This window comes from Cryptomeria japonica, unplaced genomic scaffold, assembly GCF_030272615.1.
Source record: "Cryptomeria japonica unplaced genomic scaffold, Sugi_1.0 HiC_scaffold_89, whole genome shotgun sequence".
NCBI lineage: Eukaryota > Viridiplantae > Streptophyta > Pinopsida > Cupressales > Cupressaceae > Cryptomeria > Cryptomeria japonica.
The window spans coordinates 166,314-172,194 of record NW_026728911.1 but is presented as its reverse complement, the minus strand read 5'-3'; the positions used below and the strand labels follow the sequence as shown (position 1 = coordinate 172,194).

General features: G+C 61.6%; 1 non-coding gene across 1 annotated transcript; it reads right to left on the bottom strand.

Annotated features, from left to right (window-relative positions):
* LOC131864611 (5S ribosomal RNA) lies at nt 1-119 on the bottom strand. The gene has a single exon (XR_009363376.1). It is a non-coding gene; the product is annotated as a 5S ribosomal RNA (ribosomal RNA).
* Nucleotides 120-5,881: the final 5,762 nt, after the last annotated feature.

Genomic DNA, 5,881 nt, shown 5'->3' with positions numbered 1-5,881 from the left:
AGGGTGCAACACCGGGACTTCCCGGGAGGTCACCCATCCCAGTACTACTCCGGCCCAAGCGCGCTTAACTGCGGAGTTCTGATGGGATCCGGTGCACTAACGCTGGTATGATCGCACCCGTTATGAGCTTGTCGCAGTGTGTACTTAGCAAACCGCGACCCACGTGCGAATCCACCCCGGCCACCCACCCCCGTCGAGGTGCACACCCTCCCTCGCGAAGTGCGCCCCGTTCGCCAAGTGTGAGCCCTGCCCGGGTGCGCGCACCTTGCTAGGGCGTCGGGTGTGCACCCGGCCCGGCCTACGTGCGTGCACCTGGAGGGGGCGTCGTGTGCGTGCAGTGTCCCGTCTGCAACGCGGTGCCCACACACCACCTCGGGCGCAACGACCTGCGCTCACATGTGGGCCGAGTGCACCTTGGTGCATGTTCGGGGCGCCTCGGGTGCACGCTCGATCTTGCCCCGGTGCACCAAGGCGCTCGGTTTGCCCCGGGTGCGCACTTGGTGCAAGGTGGGCACCCAAAATAGGGATCAAGCACCAAAACACAAGTTTCGGGATGCAAAATGGGACCCAAGGACCACAAATGCGTTCCAAGACCCATGATGGGTCCACGAGAACAAAAATGTGTTCCGAGACTTAATAAACAAATATTGGGTTTTAGGAGAAGAAACATGCTCTGATGCCCAAAACGAGAATCGACCCCGAAAAGGCCACAGGCCAAAAGTGGGATGCGAGACAAAAAAAAATGGGACCCGAGGACCAAAATTGGGTTCCCAGGTCGAAGACAGGGCAACCGGACAAGAAACGACCTCTAAGGCTCGAAATGAGTCCCGACGACTAAAACTTGACAAGAAGCACCCATCAGGCACCCAACTCGACACCCATGGGATGCCGACCCACCCGGGCTTCCACCTAGCACACCTTGGCACCCACCCACCCTCGCACCCAACCTCGCACCCAACTTAGCACCTTTGAACCCACATTGGCACTCACCCTGACCCTGGCACCTTGGAACCCACATTGGCACTCACCTTGACCCTGGCACCCACCTTTGCACTCACCTTGGGACCCACCCTGGCTCCCACCTCGGCACCCACCCAGACACCCACCTTGGTTCCTTGGCACCCACCTTGGATCCTTGGCACCCACCCCGACACCCACCTTGGCACGCAACTTGGCTACTTGCCACCCACCTTGGCTCCTTGACGCCCACCCCGACAACCACCCCGTGACCTACCCTGGCTAGGGTTGGTGCACACCCACCCTGGTGCCCACCTTGGCACCCACCCTATGACCCACCTTGGCACGCACCTTAGTACCCACCCCGTTACCCACCCTAGGACCCACCCCGTGACCCACCTTGGCCAGGGTGGGTGCCTTGGTGCGCACAACTTGCCTGGGCTGCACACCAGGGCGGGCTCAAGATGGCACCCGCGTTCCGTTTTTTTCACTATCTTTCAAAACGGAAATTTTAAAATCTCATTTTTTTCTTTTTTTTGCCTTTTCTGGAAATTAGTGAAGGCAGCGCATCAAAGGTGCGCAATGCTGGTGCGAACCCGGGAGCGCTCCGATGTGTGCTCCAAGGTGCGGCGTGCACGAAGTCCGAGCCCGGTTTGCCCCGGGTGCGCACCTCGCGTGCACCTTCGCCGGGGTGAGCACCTTGGCTGGGTTGCGCGCCCTGGTGCGTACCAAGGAGCGCTCTGAAGTGTGCTCCAAGGTGCGGCGTGCACGAAGTCGGAGCCCGGTTTGCCCCGGGTGTGCACCTCGGGTGCGCACCTCGCGTGCACCTTCGCTGCGGTGGGCACCTTGGCTGGGTTGCGCGCCTTGGTGGGCACCATGCAGTGCACGAAGTCGGAGCCCGGTTTGCCCCGGGCGCGCACCTCCGCCAGGGTGGGCACCTTGGTGCGCACAACTTGCCTGGGCTGCGCATTAGGAAGGGCTCAAGATGGCACCCGCGTTCCGTTTTTTTCACTATCTTTCAGAACGGAAATTTTAAAATATCGTTTTTTTTTGCCTTTTCTGGAAATTAGTGAAGGCAGCGCATCAAAGGTGCGCAACGCTGGTGCGAACCTGGGAGCGCTCCGATGTGTGCTCCAAGGTGCGGCGTGCACGAAGTCGGAGCCCGGTTTGCCTCGGGTGCGCCCTGGTGGGCACCATGGTGCGCACCAAGGAGCGCTCCGAAGTGTGCTCCAAGGTGCGGCCTGCACGAAGTCGGAGCCCGGTTTGCCCCGGGTGTGCACCTCGGGTGGGCACCTTGGTGCGCATGCCTTGCCTGGGCTGCGCACCAGGGCGGGCTCAAGATGGCACCCGCGTTCCTTTTTTTTCACTATCTTTCAAAACGGAAATTTTAAAATCTCATTTTTTTTTGCCTTTTTCTGGAAATTAGTGAAGGCAGCGCATCAAAGGTGCGCACCTCGCTGCCCACCACGGTGCGCAACGCCGGTGGGCACCCGGGAGTGCTTCGAAGTGTGCTCCAAGGTGCTGCGTGCACGTTGTCGGAGCCCGGTTTGCCCCGGGTGCGCACCTCGCGTGCACCTTCGTCGGGGTGGGCACCTTGGCTTGGTTTGCCCCGGCTGCGCTCCGAAGCGGGGTTATTGGAGCGCCGCCTCTTTTTTTGTCGGAGCGTTTGGTGGGGTTTCTCGCATTGGCTCTTCCGAGGCCCGGTTGCCACCCTGGCGCGCACGAAGTCGGAAGTAGGGTTAATTGCCCGGGTGCGCACCTTTGCCAGGGTGGCACCTTACCTGGGCTGCGCACCAGGGCGGGCTCAAGATGGCACGCGCGTTCCGTTTTTTTCACTATCTTTCAAAACGGAAATTTTAAAATCTCCTTTTTTTTTTGCCTTTTCTGGAAATTAGTGAAGGCAGCGCATCAAAGGTGCGCACCTCGCTGCCCACCTTGGTGTGCTCTGAGGTGCGCACCCGGGAGCGCTACGAAGTGTGCTCCAAGGTGCGGCGTGCACGTTGTCGGAGCCCGGTTTGCCCCGGGTGCGCACCTCGCCTGCACCTTGGCCGGGGTGGGCACCTTGGCTGGGTTTGCCCAGGGTGCGCTCCGAAGCGGGGTTACTGGAGCGCCCCCTCTTTTTTTGTCAGAGAGTTTGGTGGGGTTTCTCGCATTGGCTCTTCCCAGGCCCGGTTGTTGGGTGCGCTCCCACCCTGGCGCGCGCGAAGTTGGAAGTTGGGTTAATTGCCCGGGCGCGCACCTTCGCCAGGGTGGGCACCTTGGTGCGCAAACCTTGGCTGGGCTGCGCACCAGGGCGGGCTCAAGATGGCACCAGCATTCCCTTTTTCTCACTATCTTTCAAAACGGAAATTTTAAAATCTCGTTTTTTTTTTGCCTTTTATGGAAATTAGTGAAGGCATCGCATCAAAGGTGCGCACCTCGCTGCCCACCTTGGTGTGCTCCGAGGTGCCCACCACGGTGCGCAACGCCGGTGCGAACCCGGGAGCGCCCCGATGTGTGCTCCAAGGTGCGGCGTGCACGAAGTCGGACCCCGGTTTGCCCCGGGTGCGCACCTCGCGTGCACCTTGGTGCGCACACCTTGGCTGGGTTGCGCGGCCTGGTGGGCACCATGGTGCGCACCAAGGAGCGCTCCGAAGTGTGCTCCAAGGTGCGGCGTGCACGAAGTCGGAGCCCGGTTTGCCCCGGGTGCGCACCTTCGCCGCGGTGGGCACCATGGCGTGCACGAAGTCGGAGCCCGGTTTGCCCCGGGTGCGCACCTCGCGTGCACCTTCGCCGGGGTGGGCACCTCGGCTGGGTTGCGCGCCCTGGTGCGCACCAAGGAGCGCTCTGAAGTGTGCTCCAAGGTGCGGCGTGCACGAAGTCGGAGCCCGGTTTGCCCCGGGTGTGCACCTCGCGTGCACCTTCGCTGCGGTGGGCACCTTGGCTGGGTTGCGCGCCTTGGTGGGCACCATGCAGTGCACGAAGTCGGAGCCCGGTTTGCCCCGGGCGCGCACCTCCGCCAGGGTGGGCACCTTGGTGCGCACAACTTGCCTGGGCTGCGCACCAGGAAGGGCTCAAGATGGCACCCGCGTTCCGTTTTTTTCACTATCTTTCAGAACGGAAATTTTAAAATATCGTTTTTTTTTGCCTTTTCTGGAAATTAGTGAAGGCAGCGCATCAAAGGTGCGCAACGCTGGTGCGAACCTGGGAGCGCTCCGATGTGTGCTCCAAGGTGCGGCGTGCACGAAGTCGGACCCCGGTTTGCCCCGGGTGCGCACCTCGCGTGCACCTTGGTGCGCACACCTTGGCTGGGTTGCGCGCCCTGGTGGGCACCATGGTGCGCACCAAGGAGCGCTCCGAAGTGTGCTCCAAGGTGCGGCGTGCACGAAGTCGGAGCCCGGTTTGCCCCGGGTGCGCACCTCGCGTGCACCTTCGCCGCGGTGGGCACCATGGCGTGCACGAAGTCGGAGCCCGGTTTGCCCCGGGTGCGCACCTCGCGTGCACCTTCGCCGGGGTGGGCACCTTAGTGTGCAGACCTTGGCTGGGTTGCGCGCCCTGGTGGGCACCATGGTGCGCACCAAGGAGCGCTCCGAAGTGTGCTCCAAGGTGCGGCCTGCACGAAGTCGGAGCCCGGTTTGCCCCGGGTGTGCACCTCGGGTGGGCACCTTGGTGCGCATGCCTTGCCTGGGCTGCGCACCAGGGCGGGCTCAAGATGGCACCCGCGTTCCTTTTTTTTCACTATCTTTCAAAACGGAAATTTTAAAATCTCATTTTTTTTTGCCTTTTTCTGGAAATTAGTGAAGGCAGCGCATCAAAGGTGCGCACCTCGCTGCCCACCACGGTGCGCAACGCCGGTGGGCACCCGGGAGTGCTTCGAAGTGTGCTCCAAGGTGCTGCGTGCACGTTGTCGGAGCCCGGTTTGCCCCGGGTGCGCACCTCGCGTGCACCTTCGTCGGGGTGGGCACCTTGGCTGGGTTTGCCCCGGCTGCGCTCCGAAGCGGGGTTATTGGAGCGCCGCCTCTTTTTTTGTCGGAGCGTTTGGTGGGGTTTCTCGCATTGGCTCTTCCGAGGCCCGGTTGCCACCCTGGCGCGCACGAAGTCGGAAGTAGGGTTAATTGCCCGGGTGCGCACCTTTGCCAGGGTGGGCACCTTACCTGGGCTGCGCACCAGGGCGGGCTCAAGATGGCACGCGCGTTCCGTTTTTTTCACTATCTTTCAAAACGGAAATTTTAAAATCTCCTTTTTTTTTTGCCTTTTCTGGAAATTAGTGAAGGCAGCGCATCAAAGGTGCGCACCTCGCTGCCCACCTTGGTGTGCTCTGAGGTGCGCACCCGGGAGCGCTACGAAGTGTGCTCCAAGGTGCGGCGTGCACGTTGTCGGAGCCCGGTTTGCCCCGGGTGCGCACCTCGCCTGCACCTTGGCCGGGGTGGGCACCTTGGCTGGGTTTGCCCAGGGTGCGCTCCGAAGCGGGGTTACTGGAGCGCCCCCTCTTTTTTTGTCAGAGCGTTTGGTGGGGTTTCTCGCATTGGCTCTTCCCAGGCCCGGTTGTTGGGTGCGCTCCCACCCTGGCGCGCGCGAAGTTGGAAGTTGGGTTAATTGCCCGGGCGCGCACCTTCGCCAGGGTGGGCACCTTGGTGCGCACACCTTGGCTGGGCTGCGCACCAGGGCGGGCTCAAGATGGCACCAGCATTCCCTTTTTCTCACTATCTTTCAAAACGGAAATTTTAAAATCTCGTTTTTTTTTTGCCTTTTATGGAAATTAGTGAAGGCATCGCATCAAAGGTGCGCACCTCGCTGCCCACCTTGGTGTGCTCCGAGGTGCCCACCACGGTGTGCAACGCCGGTGCGAACCCGGGAGCGCCCCGATGTGTGCTCCAAGGTGCGGCGTGCACGAAGTCGGACCCCGGTTTGCCCCGGGTGCGCACCTCGCGTGCACCTTGGTGCG